The sequence below is a fragment of the Leptodactylus fuscus genome, chromosome 10, assembly GCF_031893055.1.
Source record: "Leptodactylus fuscus isolate aLepFus1 chromosome 10, aLepFus1.hap2, whole genome shotgun sequence".
Classification (NCBI taxonomy): domain Eukaryota; kingdom Metazoa; phylum Chordata; class Amphibia; order Anura; family Leptodactylidae; genus Leptodactylus; species Leptodactylus fuscus.
The window spans coordinates 11,631,921-11,647,923 of NC_134274.1; the positions used below are offsets into that span (position 1 = coordinate 11,631,921).

At 43.2% G+C, this 16,003-nt stretch overlaps 1 protein-coding gene across 1 annotated transcript in view; it reads right to left on the reverse strand.

Annotated features, from left to right (window-relative positions):
• Positions 1 to 15,436, reverse strand: part of DNMBP (dynamin binding protein) — a 59,041-nt gene extending 43,605 nt beyond the window's left edge. Inside the window, exon 1 of the mRNA XM_075257762.1 lies at positions 15,343 to 15,436. The gene's annotated coding sequence lies outside the window, so the exon portion shown is untranslated. The remainder of the gene's footprint in view (positions 1 to 15,342) is intronic.
• Positions 15,437 to 16,003: the final 567 nt, after the last annotated feature.

Sequence of the window (16,003 nt, forward strand, 5' to 3'; positions counted from 1 at the left end):
GGTAGTAAGAAAGGTCCATGACAGCAGCCGGGGCAACGGGGTGGAAATACTAAAGTAGTAGAGGAAAGTAATGGACATCACTATATCCATCCCCCCCACTACAGGGACATGACAAAACCGGGCAGTCTACTCATCGAAAGGAGACGGGAAGCTTCTTATTAGTCTACGGAATAAATCTGGTTCCTAGCAGCCATTTTCCTTTTTGTGGAAGTTGATCATTTTGTAAGAATTTTTGATATCTTGGCACTTTTGGGCCTGGATTCCAAAGGACAGATTCATGAAGACTGGTGTGGAAAATGCCTATTTTCCTACCACTGCACCAGCGGAAGGTGCACCGGATTTATGAAGAGGGGAACCCAGAGGCTCCCTTGTACCATTTACCATAGCTGTATATTTTATGTGGTAGAGGGACCCATGGGGCCCCCTCAGGTTTCAGGGCCCAGTAGTGACTGCTACCTCTGCACCCCCTATAGCTACACCCCTGGATGCCCGACCTGAAACCTACACCATCCTGCAGCTGCCATAGATTTTAGAAATCACTTACAGAAGTAAATCTACATCTTGGGGAGCCAATGTCCCTGCAAACACCTAGTTCTCTACCAGGAAAGCTACAAGAGCGGTGCAAAACTGAGATGTTGACAATTCAATTTATTCAAAAAGACAAAAATTTGGGATTTTTTAATTCATTTGTATGGTATAAACAGTCATGTAAGCCATGAAATATTTTGCACAAAAATCACCCTGCATGCCTCACACCTCCAAGGGGGTGTAATAGATGACATGTTTGGGGGTGTGGGCATTGACCCCTTCAAATGTATCATAATATGAATAAAAATGTGAAAAAATAAAAAATTTAGGCCAGCATACAGCATACACCAGACAGCCAAAATAATACTAAAATAATATTTCTGGGAAAAAATAAAATCAATACATCTGGAAAGGTAACTCTAGGAAGGAAAAAAAAAATAAGAAGGTGGAAAATCCCTCCACACCGGAATTTCTTGCTACAAGATGTATTAATAGTAAACAGAGCCCGATCCGGCCATGTCCCCCTGGAATCCCCCAGTAAATACATGCCGCTTTCCTCGTTCTGCTGTTTTTACATTTGCAAGTGACATCTGGGAAAAGGAAATATATTGGGCGTTAGCTGCTCAGCCCTGGAAAAAAAAAAATCCAACCTAGCTGTGTATTTGTGCAGTTGGCTTGTGTCAAGGACTCTTCTGCTGCAGCTCAGGACATGCTCAGGCCCTGAGGAATTCCTCCTGCACTCCTGCTCCCTCCAGACGTCTTGGGATTTCACTAGAGCTTCAGGGCCTAAACCAGACAGTGAGTTGTACAAGAGAGCTGCAAGATGATTCTAGTGACAGACAGATCATACGTCTCACTCCGTGACTCACTATTGGGATATTCACCTAAAATACCAAAGCAAACCATACACAGAGATCTGAATTCATAGAAAGGGGACCCCCTATTTAGGCCCCCTATATAAGCCAGAGGGGCTGCAAAAAGCATTTCTTTTGTAATGCATGGAACGTTGGGTCCTCCAGAGATTGCACTGAATTCAATAGGAGTGGTGTAATGCTTCAGTTCTCCTGTGGAGGTGCTGTAACATATGATCACTGGAGGACTCATCAGCCTATTATTGGGGGACTCTTCCAATACAGAAGATTTAGCCAAAGCCACCTAAAAGGGGTTGCTAGGAGTAGGTACACTATCAATCCCCTCCGCCGCTGTATATGTAGCAGTGACATCATGACAACTACAACTAAATGCTGCTTTCTCCTGTGGTAAGAGGTCACTGCTGAAGCTGCTCTGCATCTATATAGGTGACAGGTCGCCAGCTCAGGATATAATAGTTTATTTCCTAAAAATTTTTTATATTTTTTATTCTGAACAACCCCTTTAAGACTGAAAATTGCTCTGACTGCGTTACAGTTACATTCACGGATTGCTGAACTGATACTTGGCACAGAACTAATGCATGACAAGACACGTCCTAAATCTAAAATTCATCATTCTAATATACTTTCTGTATCAATTTTTCAACATATTCAAGATAACCGCTTTCTATTCGGGTTTGACTCGGCCTTGTTTGCACAGCTGCAATTTGCTGCAATGTAACCAGCCTAGGCCATGCTGAAGCCAAGCAACTGCGGCAGCACAGACCTGGCGCCCGTCCTGTTTGTGACAATGTATCAGTTTTAATAAAGAGTAATAAAAGTTCCAGGCAGCTTAACTCACAGAGGATTGTGCGGACTGGATACAACTGTAACAAAATATCACCAGTATCAGATCTGGAAGGGTTTCTGAATGTGAACACTGACAGATAGCAGAGATGTTGGAAAAGACAAGACACTGAAGCAAAGTATAAAAGAAAGTTGTAGAACATGCGCTGTACGCTCAGCCCGCATACAGCACCTGCTCCATGCGCCATCTTGGATTTCTTCTTACCCGAGCAGGTGCAATACTCCCGCTCGTGTAAGAAGGAAGTAAAGAAGAGGCTTCAGCTACGATTGAGTTCTATTGGGAGGTTTTTTTTGGAGACTGATTTGGAGGCGGATTCAGCATCAAAATCAGCTCCAAAAAACTCTGTGCACTGACCCTTAAGGATCTGTGGGGATCCCCGGATCGGTTTGAAGCTGCACCAGTGCTCAGGTGAGCATTGTTTCTACTTCTACATCATGTTCATTCATTGCATGGTCTGTTTGCGGCTCAGTCCCATTCAAGAGAACACTGGTTCTGATCACATGACTCAGGGGTCGGAATCAGGCTAGAACCCCTGGGTCCATTGGATCAGATAAAGTAATCTTAACCCCTTGGACATCACCTTGAAATGAGAAGTATATTAGAAAGTTGCAAAACTTATCATTAGATGAATGATTAACCCTTAGAAACCCAAACCAGAGACAAGAAACTGATTTACTACACAAGTCATGAGAAAAAAGGCTCATTCATGGACAGCCAGGGTCGCGCGGAGTCTGGGCTGCCCACACCTGCCCCTGACAATGGCCAGCATGGCGGCTGCTTGTGCACAGCTTTGTATCAGGGCTGAGTAACATGGAGGGTCGGTGTAATAATAGGTCAGCATGTCCTGACGGCCGGTCACAGGACCATTATTGTTCAGGAATGCCAGGAAAGCTAAAAGGTTTGTCTCCACATGTGATGATCGCCAACAAAGGGCCAGAGTGGTTGGCGCTGCCAGCCTGATACTATTGCAGCTCTTACTGCTGATGCCGGTACATTCATTCTCTCATTAGAACCATCTCGTGGGAACAATGCTCAGTTTGTGAGGGGCCAGGGACTCTGGCAGGTCTACCGGGAACTTTGTGTTGGCACATATGATGTACAATTACCCACTATCAGATCTGTTACATAGAGAAGGTCTGGCCGGCCCCGCACTCCATACCCCGGACACAATGCCATACAGCTCTGCCCTTTTAAAACTATTGCCAATAAGCAGAACAGACGGGTATAATTTGTCCTTGGCGCAGTCAGACCCGCACATCATTTATCTTCAGGTATGCAGAGAATTACAATGATTTCAGTCCTCGTTCCTATACAGATCACGGCGCTGCTCCTGCAACCAGAGACGCCCATCGTAGGCTACATTCACATCAGCATCTGAGTCTCCATCAGACGAACAAGCCCTGATGCCCAAATTAAACAAAAAAAACCGAAAAACAGACACCCGATATACCGCAGTATAGGCAATGTCAGGATCTGTTCCTGTCCATCATTTCTGGGATCCATAGTTGTCCGTTTTGTGTTCCGGTCTATCATAGAACTTAGCGATCTATATTGTCAACACAACCATCAGACAGAGGATATATCTTTATACAGATACGTAGTTAGATGTAGTAGAATCTGGGAAATCTGGGTAACCAGGGGCATAACTGAAACTGGGTAGGGCTCGTTCACATCAGCGTCCGGTCTCCATTCTAAAGGTTTCTGTTTCCTGCACAAAACTGGACAAGAGACGGAAACCTGCCGGCATCTTTCAAACCCATAAGTGTCCGGCCGTGAGCGCCGGTGCGCATTTTATGCTCTCCACGGTGAAACCGGACACAGAGTCGGACATGCAGTACTCTGTGTCCGGTTTTAAAAAACTGGTTTTACGGCGGAGAGCATAAAACGCTCACCGCCGCTCACAGCCGGACTCGGCAGAAGACGAAAACCTGAGAACGGACTGCCGAATGCTGATGTGAACCCAGCGGTACAGAGACAACAGTCGCAGCAGGATCTTCGGGCCTACATGGTGGCGGGCATGCTACAGATTCTGCATTGCGCCATTGCAATGAACACAGACATGACCCTTGCTTGAAGAGGTTGTCAGTCCACTAAAGAACAGGTGTTATTAACTACCTAGGCTACCAGACAGTGGCGTAATTAGGAATGGTGGGGCCCCGTGGCGAACTTTTGACATGCCCCCCCCCCCTTCCTGACTGACAGCAAAGACCTCGGCCGACCGACCTCCGCCCCATTCCTGCGTGCTCTATTATGCCCCATAGTGGCCCCTACACACACCATCATGCCCCATAATGAACACCCATGAACAATTATTATACTCCGGGGTCTTTTCAGGCCCCAGAGTATAATAATTGGAGACCCTGAAAGTAACCGCTTTTTAATGCGTATAGGTTTCTGTTTGGGGGGTCCCAAGCAGACTCCATGAATGGAAACCTGAACACAGATGTGAACCGGGCCTAAACATCACATTATAAAATACAATTCTAGTATGTACAATGGTAGACATGTATAGAAGCAAAGACAGACAGATAGATTATAGATAGATAGATAGATAGATAGATAGATAGATAGATAGATAGATAGGAGATAGATAGATAGATAGATAGATAGATAGATAGATGAGAGATAGATAGGAGATAGATAGATAGATAGATAGATAGATAGATAGATAGACAGATGAGAGATAGATAGATAGATAGATAGATAGATAGATAGATAGATAGATGAGAGATAGATAGATAGATAGATAGATAGATAGATAGATAGATAGATAGACAGGAGATAGATAGATAGATAGATAGATAGATAGATGAGAGATAGATAGATAGATGAGAGATAGATAGATAGATAGATAGATAGACAGGAGATAGATAGATAGATAGATAGATAGATAGATAGATAGATAGATAGACGAGAGATAGATAGATAGATAGATAGATAGATAGATAGATAGATAGATAGATAGATCTGGTGAATCCCTTTATGCATTTGGAACTCCAAAACAAAGTATAGTCTGAGGGCTGCGTCAGGGGCAGTAATGTATCTGGGGGGTCCATACACTGATCTGTAGGTAATCACAGTCGCCTCTGCCACCCACATGTGACCTCATATACTTAGTATAGCTGCTCAGACATATTGCTGCTGAGGGTGAACTTTCATTCTTATACAACTAGGAAACGGAAAGAAGAAGTACGGACACATTTAGAGTAGTCGCTTAAAGCAGGACCCCGGCCCTCCTTCTTAGTTTAAAGATCTGATCTGAACACTCTGACACAATATAAAACCCACCATCACCCTAGACCTCCAGGAATATGGGTTATCAATTAAAATCCCTTCATGACCCTAGCCCACCAGGGATACAGGATCTAAATTGAAATCCTCATCATCCTGGACCATCAGGAATATGGGATATCAATATAAATCCATTCAACTTCCAAGACCATCATGGATACAGGCCATCACTCTAAATCCCCCATCACCCTAGACCACCTGGGATATAGGATATCAATATTCATCCATAGTTTTAACCACTAATCCACTCCATACCCACCAGGGATATTCTAGAAATTCTACCAACCCCTGAGCCTTATGTAAAATGTGTGATGAGGGGGATTCTGCCATCTCTGTAGCACTTGGAAACTCCCTGACATTAGTAAACAATGAGTGAGGTCCCAAGGTTAAAAGGTAACACCGAACTACAGGTAGCAGTGGGGTGAGTGGATCGGCATCAGGTAGTAACATAACCAAAAGCACACAGACCCTAATGCAAAGGCTTTCCTCATAACCATCAGCCACATCCCATCCATACATGTAGCAGCATGTACATTTCCCTTTCCTTTTCTATCTCAGCCTAGACCACCATGATAACTTCTCCACGTCTGTGCACACAAGCTTCCCATCATCCCCAGCCCTGGTCAGTCTCCCATAATAATATTCATTCCCTGTTTTTGTGCTACAGAATCCCTCCTTGACTATAAGCTGCTGGCCAACTGGCTATTTTTCCCAAGAAAGGGTTAATTTTCTCCCTTCTGACAGCGGAAGGCTGTGTATCATAAATCTTCTCACTCCAGTGCACCAGAGGAAAGGGGAGGGGTTAAAGACATAAAAAAACATAATATAAATTATAATATTGGGACTTGTACATGATAATGATGACCTGACTATATGACAACTGCCAGACCATAAAGTCAGACTATCTCAGAGAGTCTGGCTGATAAGGAAGGAACAGTAGCGCGCGGTTATATAGATAACAAGGTTAGTGTCAATGTAACAAGTCTGGAATGAGCCACAATGTATCGCAAATATCAGGGTTCTACAGAATCATACAGGAGTATAAAACAGGGCTAGCTATGGTCTCCTGGATATAGCGCCACACCTGATTATGGGTTGTCGTGGTACTGCAGCTCAGCTCTATTAAAGTGAATGTGACTGAGCTGCAATACCATGCACAATTTTGGAGTTTCCCTTTAAATCATGGACCTTAAAGGGTTACTCCTTATACTAAGTCACATGATATAATAAGTTGCAGTGGTTTTTGGAGACATCTGTAGAGGAACAGATGTTCTAGAGGAAAACGTGAGGATACCAGAAAGTCTTACTCATATGGAGGCTGACACCGACCAGCCCCGAGCAATTACAGCGCCTCCACAAATATGAGGATTACCCTCCTGATATACGAGGTGGCGGCGCTATTAATACTTGTTGTTTATCTGCAGGTTTATTACCGTCGTGACGTCCAGGAAACCATATAAAAGACACAGGGAGGTGAAGGGTCAGATCTAGCAAGCGTTCATTCTGGGATGATATGCAACGTAGTGATGATATTAAAGGGCTCCTTCATATTAGACAAGGTCTGCGGTTCTCTCCATTGACTTCTATGGAGAGATCTGTCTCCATGTCATGACCAGTGATAGGAAAGGTGTGGATTCTAGAAGTGGGAACTTAATTTTTATGCAAAGTTTGTTCAAAAGTTAGTGACCCCTTTAAGGAACACAACTATTGCCTATGTGAAAAAGTAATTGCCCACGTACACGATAACACAATGCCCAAGATCCTGCCAACTGTCTTACAGTACTTTGTATCAAATGCCAAGTTCTTCCTAGTCACTGACTACAAGAATACGCTCATCATAAAACCCCCGCAGCTCCATAGTAATGAATAGTACTATGGCCTGGTCACAAAGGCCGACTTATGACCATAGCAGTTACCAGAACTAGTGGGCAGTGCCTGGTACAATGGACCTCAGGCCTACGGGAATGTCTTAAGAATGCGGCTTACAATGTAGAAGACGTAACGTGATGATGAAGGGCCAGAACCTCCTCTTCAGACTGTAATGTCCATAGCACAAGGATGACGTCCAGTAAAGGTCACAGGGACGCGTCACTGCAGGACCAAGTACCAGTCCATCTGGGACTATTCAGCTATAAATTTGATATAGGAAAGTCAAAAACTTATGAAGTGGTTAGACATGTCAAGAAGACACCAACTGACCCCTGGACTGACCAATACCCTAGGTGGCCACTTTAAAATATCCCTCCGTTGTTCAGGATTTGCCCATTCTAGCAAATGGAGCAAATGGCATGAGCCTCCCATGGATCAACACTGTAGGGGATTGTAGGGTTATAGGTTGGACTTGATGGACTGATGGCTTCATCCAACCTCATCTACTATGTAACTGTTGTGATCCCATTCATCTCCTGTCATTGTTATATAAGCAAAAATTTCTAACCTTCCATTTAACATGAATGTGGCTGAGCTGCAATACCAGACACGACCATAGAGAAAGGTGGCGCTGTTTGTTGTTTAAATACTATATAAATTTGGCATCACCTGACTGGTCCAATAAAGCTAACATAGCATTTTTAACACACAGGAAACACCATTAAAAATTTTATCTTTAAGAGATTGACAAAAATGTGTTTTTTTTCCCCAATTCCACCTCTCTGTAAATTTTTCCCAGTCTTCAAGTACAACGCACAAACTAGTAAGTGATATCATTGTAAAGTGCAATTTGTCCCACAAAAAATAAATTATGGCAATGGAAATGCAAAAATGAAGATGGTCCCAGTCTTAAAGGGCTGATCCAGTTACAATAGGTTAGCCCTTATTCACAGGATAGGGGGTAACATGCAGAATGGTGTGATCGGTAGGGGTCCCACATGAATGGAGGGTCCTGAATGGAGTGGCAGGTATATCATTCGTGCATCTGCTACATTCATTACACATGGGCCTACCAGAGATACAGTACAGCGCTCCCAGTGGTCAGACCTCCAATGACCAGCAAGTTCTATTAATAGGGAGCAATTTGTGCTAACCAGATTACCTGCTTAAGGGTTTGTCACGGGGTGTGAACTAACAAAGTAAAATATGCAAAGAGCCACATTGCATAAATAAAGGCGTATTGCATAGTAATAAAAATAGTAATGCAAGGCAGCAAAGTCATGTAGAGGAAACACATAGCGAGCTGATTCACAGATGTAATAAGATTAGTGGCAGATACACGTAATAAGTGATAATTAGACATATCTGTATTACACAATGACTAAGGTGAGACTGTAACGTCGCAGCCATCCGATCAGTCACTGCAACTGTCCTCAGTGTGACTGCTCCTGGTATAAGATCAAGACTCCCGGGAGGCGTCCTATGCAGGACTATAAGTGCAAAAGTATACCACAGCTATTTGTTACAGTAATCTATAAATAAAAGCGCTTCCCCCCCCAAAAAAAAAAAAAAAAAAATGAAATAAAATAAAATAAATTTCCAATATAAAAATGTTCCTGCTTACATCACTGCTCCATCCCTTACTAGATCTCAGTAAGACCTCTTTATTGTGTTACATGTTCTCTACTATCCAAGACTCTACATAAATCAATAGTACAAGGGACTAGAAGGAACTTTGTAATGTAACTTATCAGAGAAAATGCTCCTTTCTCCACTTATATGACTTTTTCCTGCTTGCTCGCTCAGCTATACTGACATTCACTCTGGAGTCTCTCCCTAAATCCGTCTTGTTACAGCAGAATGGGACTGAAGCTAACGGATATCAAATGACCTGTGCCTATTGAAGTCTATGGAGAGGGAGTGAGCAGGAGCTAAGTGAGGCGAGAGACATGGACAGAAATTGAGAAATTGGGGTGGCTTCTATTTAAGAAGAGCTGATCTTCGGAGGACTATGGGGTTTGCAAGAATCCCATACTTGTACAACAATCTCTCTAAAAATGACTTGGAAGGTTTCGCATGTAGTCACTGCAGGGAAGATGCACAAGGGCAGGTTCACATGGAGGAATCTAGAGAGGAATTTCAAGAATCTCAAATTCCTCTTCAAATATTGGCTCTGTGGATGCTGCAGAGCCTCGGCCGTCCACACTAGTTATCTTCATCTACATAAAACCAATGGGATCTACTTCTAAATCATCTCGGAAATGTAGACGTTGGCTATGCTTAAAATTCATGTATACAGGATAATGAGAACAGGCGTCTATTATATCACTATGGACAATTTATAGGTCATTTATATGGCCAGTCACCGACCACACATTCCGGAGCCATGTTCACTATCTACATCAGTGATTGATGACGACAAGATCTAATAATTGTATTCTTTCTACTGTGTCACGTTCCGCACCCTCTAAACCCTACAGCAGGCATAGGCGACAGGATTCGCTCTTTGCACCCGCTCTACACTCCTGTTTGGAGGATCCACCTCGATTAACCCAGTAGAGTGTATGGAAATGGGGATCTCTACCCCGGAGAACCCCTTTAAATACAATGTGATGTAGAGCTATTCTCTGTCTCCAGCCCTTCTGGAAGGAGGCAGATTATCTCGCAGATAGGATCAGGCACGAGCCGGTCTATTTTAATACACAAGTAGTAGTAAGTGGCCGAGCAGCGAGCTCGGAGGTACGGAGACGTCTTAATACCTTCTCCAGGGGGAGTGGAAGGAACCTGAACTATCATCCGATTATGATATATATATGTCACCCTCGATCATCATTACAGCTCCAGGAGCCATGTCACAAGGACGGAAACTCGCACCACAGAAAATCCCGGTGACCATAATCCGGCTTCATCAACACTCTCGTAAATCCTCCCATCTCTTGTAGTAAAGCCAGGTAGACACAAGCGACGCGCGTACAGACAAGGATGTGACAGGTCTTAGGGAGGGCACCTGCACTCCTATAGTGGTGCCCCTAGTTTGCAGGTGCCCTATAATTCAGTAAGGCTAAATGTAAGGAGGAAATTTACCCAAAACCTGAAAATTCATGTCTATGGTTCAGCCCAATACCCAAATACTGAAAGCAGAGAATGTCAAAGCAGAAAGCTTTCTGCAGATCTTCGAGAACAGATGACTTACTGATGCAATGCGGACATGGTTTTTGTGGATAGAAAAAGGAGTCCCGGTGTCTTAATGCTTTCGGACCTTCTGGGTGCCCCAAGAGGTTTGGGTTTCAGCCTGTCAATCTCATAGCTCATGTGGAGACAGAACTTGAAGACGTAGCTTGAAACTCCTGGGCCCCAAATGCAAAATCTGTAATGTGTCTCCCCTAACCATAAGCTATTGAAAAGCCTGGTGTCTGCTTATATTATGGAGGAGCTTTTTGGCCCCCTCAGGTTGTGCCCCTGTGTGGAGATGTGGATGTGTCCTTTGTATTCAGAGAGGGTATCCATATACCCAGCGCCCCTAAGATATACTGCACTACTGCAGGAAGGAAAGGGTCAACACCGAGAATGTCTCAAGGAACTTCATACCTCGTAGTCAGAGCTCCTGTTTAAAGAGTTAAGGAAATATCATAGAAAAAGGGGACGAAGAGTGGCCCCCTTACTGACCCCAGAGCATTGCTTTACCTCTGCTACATGTCAGGCTGCCGCCATAAGTAAGGAATTCAGTATATAAACGGTATCAAATACGTATACACAGGAAAGCGATTCCTGATCAGTATATAAACAGTATCAGATACGTATACACAGGAAAGCGATTCCTGATCAGTATATAAACAGTATCAGATACGTATACACAGGAAAGCGATTCCTGATCAGTATATAAACAGTATCAGATACGTATACACAGGAAAGCGATTCCTGGATCAGTATATAAACAGTATCAGATACGTATACACAGGAAAGCGATTCCTGGATCAGTATATAAACAGTATCAGATACGTATACACAGGAAAGCGATTCCTGATCAGTATATAAACAGTATCAGATACGTATACACAGGAAAGCGATTCCTGGATCATTATATAAACGGTATCAGATACGTATACACAGGAAAGCGATTCCTGGATCATTATATAAACAGTATCAGATACGTATACACAGGAAAGCAATTCCGGAATCAGTATATAAACAGTATCAGATACGTATACACAGGAAAGCGATTCCTGAATCAGTATATAAACAGTATCAGATACGTATACACAGGAAAGCGATTCCTGGATCATTATATAAACAGTATCAGATACGTATACACAGGAAAGCGATTCCGGAATCAGTATATAAACAGTATCAGATACGTATACACAGGAAAGCGATTCCGGAATCAGTATATAAACAGTATCAGATACGTATACACAGGAAAGCGATTCCTGGATCAGTATATAAACAGTATCAGATACATATACACAGGAAAGCGATTCCTGGATCATTATATAAACAGTATCAGATACGTATACACAGGAAAGCGATTCCGGAATCAGTATATAAACAGTATCAGATACGTATACACAGGAAAGCGATTCCGGAATCAGTATATAAACAGTATCAGATACGTATACACAGGAAAGCGATTCCGGAATCAGTATATAAACAGTATCAGATACGTATACACAGGAAAGCGATTCCGGAATCAGTATATAAACAGTATCAGATACGTATACACAGGAAAGCGATTCCGGAATCAGTATATAAACAGTATCAGATACGTATACACAGGAAAGCGATTCCTGGATCAGTATATAAACAGTATCAGATACGTATACACAGGAAAGCGATTCCGGAATCAGTATATAAACAGTATCAGATACGTATACACAGGAAAGTGATTCCTGGATCAGTATATAAACAGTATCAGATACGTATACACAGGAAAGCGATTCCTGAATCAGTATATAAACAGTATCAGATACGTATACACAGGAAAGCGATTCCTGAATCAGTATATAAACAGTATCAGATACGTATACACAGGAAAGCGATTCCTGGAGAATCCTGTAATATCAGTCCAGGGTTGTACGGCCGGCTCTTCCCGTCACATGTCTGCATTTCTAGTCATACAACTCTTCTCGCTTGTGTATAAGTCAACAGAAAGTCAGTAAGATTGTAATGTATATATATGTGTTTATGGGTATATGCATCTTTGACCTCACCGTCACATGACAAAGCTGGAGCCACCAAGAGTCAAAGTCGGTGCTAACGCTTGCCAGATGCATTAGACTGGAGCTACGCCAGACACCCATATATGTGATGTCACCCTCATTCACCAGACTGGTCATCTATCTCACACAGGTTATCTGCTAAAGCTTAAAGGAATATCACAGGAGTTTAATATGGCTGATCTATCGGTATGATGTCATCAATATCAGATCGGCAGGGGTCCGGGACCCTCAATGATCAGGATAAGTCATTGATATTAGATCAGCGAAGGCCAATATCAGGATCCTGCACTGTATACAGTGAATAGAGCTGGAAGCTGAAGGCTCAGTCCACTGTATAATACTGCAGTTCTACTCCTATTCAAGTGAGAAGGAGCCCTGCTGTGGTATTCTGGCAGGGCGCTACACAGTGGATAGAGTCTTCTCCTTCCATCTCCATCCCCTGTACAGGTCAGGGACTGGTCTTGGTTGTCATGTTTCTCACCTGTCCCTCTAATGGCTAGTAGTGGCCACAGGGTAATACTGTATTACATGTCGGACATTCATATGACTAGCTGGCTGGGTCTGAGTGAGTGGGAGACGCTCTAACTCTAGTGGCTCCCCATGATGACTCACAGAGCATATAGAGGAGGGGTCCCAACTCCCGAGCACTGGACCCACAATGACATCCATATGTCCTAATATGAAACAACCCCTTGCACTTCTCTGTGCAAGCGGGATATTTATAAGGACAATTTGTTCTATATAAAACTTGCATGGGGGATAAAGGATTGCAAACACAAAAATATAAATATACTGTAAGCTATCATAAGAAACAGCCATAAACAAGATGTTCTGCAGCAGCAGTTTGCTCCAATCCAATTTTTGCAACAAGGGAGGCAGTAAATAAGGATGCACTAGGCTGAGTTGTGTCTTTATAAAATTTGGAAAATGTCATGCGGACACAATATAACGCGTATAGCTGGTGATGGGCTACAACCATGGATCAGAAGTGGTCACAAGTCCTAGTCCGTGGCCCCAACTATGCGGCAGTTTACAAATACCCTGCGACTGTATCACAACTCTTGCTGCATCCTAGTAGAAGTCAATGCACCATCTTATGAGCTGATGACTTCTGGTTTACTCTTGCACCAGACCGGACACATTCTGTCACTCGCTGGGGTATATACAGATGTAGCAGAGTTCACCCGAACTTCTGCAATTGGTTAAACTGCTGCAGCGAGATATCTTATCACAGAAGACAATAAAAACCAATGAAGATTCATTGGATAAACATTGGTACATCTGTATATAAATATATACAATGTAGTGAAGCATTTGTGTCCGTCCAGACTGAGCGCCATATTTATCACGCACAGCACTACTTGCAAAGAAATAGTTGCAGCATTTTGTCTGGTGATCTTCTACATACATTGAGACAGTGTGTCCAACGCAGATGTAAACATAGCCTGACACTGCAGTCTGCCATGGCAAGGTTGCATGCCACATAAAAATACATCAAGCTCAGAATTTTTAACGACATTGTTTTGTGGTCACATCAGGTCATGTGATGTTATGTCACAATGTGACACCCTATAGCCCTTATGGTATAGAGCACACGTTGCATCCACATCACTTTTGGCAGAGGCACAAGCTCCAGGACCCCAATACTATTACAGGGCCATCCGCCTACCATGTGTAATTGATAATACCATTAGGCCGTGTTTACACACTGCTTAGCTAAAAAAAAACTGCACAAGGTCTTTAATTGCACCTGAACTGAAAGCCTCTGGATTACCAGCATGGTAGAAATGGGCTACAGAACTGCAAATAAACTGCACGCTGTTCTTAAGTGGGAAAAAAAGCACTGTGTGAACTAAGTCTTATGTGGAAGAAGAGCCTTCAGACACCAGGATCCAGGTGTGACTGCTACCTCTGTATCCCCTATGGCCATGCACCAGGACTAGCGTGTTACTATGTCTGTGGTGGTCATACAACTCATTAGAGCAGGGACAATGACAAGAATGAGATAATAATAATAATAATAATAAATAATAATAATAATAATAAATATATTACTAATATTATTATTATTATAAGAATGAGACTAGTAATGATGATAAGCATGAGAGTAATAAATGAATAAATGTGTTTAATAAATAATAAAAGCAATAATATCAATTTTAGCAAGATAGATAGATAGGAGATAGATAGATAGATGATATAATACTAGTAGTAGTAATAAAGATACAGACTGCCAATAGTAACAATTATTTCAATGACTGTGACAATAATAATAGAATTTCTAATAATAACAGATTGGATACTTTGTTGCAGGAGTTGCAGTTTTTGTATTTGCAGAATAAACCATTCCCACCTGGTGGGGTGGGGGGGGCTATAACACATCACACCACATACATTACATGAACACACTTATATTTACCTGTCACCATCATGTTAATACATATGTAGCAGAGCTGAGTGAGCTCCTTGGACACATCTTCTTGTCTGTGCACTTTTAGGACTGCAGATAGTCATATAATATTATGGATACTGAAATCCTGTAACCTCTGTACTATAGAACCTCTTCAGCTCTGCTACATCTGTACCTCCTTGCTCACTAGCTGCCTGTGTCCCCTCCACCTTGCAGACAAGAGGTTAATGTTTCCCAGGTCTCCCTCCTCCATGCTGATGCTCTCACCCTGTCCCCATTTCCTGTTCCCCTCTTTGGGGGTCCCCCTACCTGCTCCCCGGGGTCAGCACGTCCTACGCCGGGCAGCCTGTCACTTTCTTTCCTTACTGGAGGCTCCAACAAGTCAATCCGGCCAGAGGGAGCCCCGCCCGGAGAGAGTCATGAGACTGCCCCCCTCCCACACCGCTCCTCTCCCAGCCTGGGATCACCCACCCCCTGCCTGCCTAATGCTCAGCACTGGGCTGTCTGCAGACGGGAAGGTGGCCCGGGCTGGGGGGCCAAATATCCCCTGAATCCCCGGGACATCATAGTATATGGGATCGTGTATCTCCTACTTGTGATGTTGTTATAAGTATGTTCTGTATGTTCTGTTCTGCTTACTTATTGTAAATTGTAAGAATATTACAAGATGGCGCAGACTCCTATAGGTCACCGAGGGGTCCTCTAATGATCTTAGTAATGTATAGCAGGGGTGTAGCTATAGGGGGTGCAGAGGTAACAATCACTGTGGGGCCCTGGAGGCTCCGGGGGCCCAAAGGCCTCTCTACAACATAAGAAGACACCAGTATTATAGATAACACTAACTGAGGGCCCCATTACAGATTGGGAGCTGCAAGTGATCAATAGTATATAATTCACACCACAGCTGCTGCAGAACCTCTTTTTACAGAGCAGAGTTTGTAATACAGACCCCAGCTCCTGCAGAACTTCT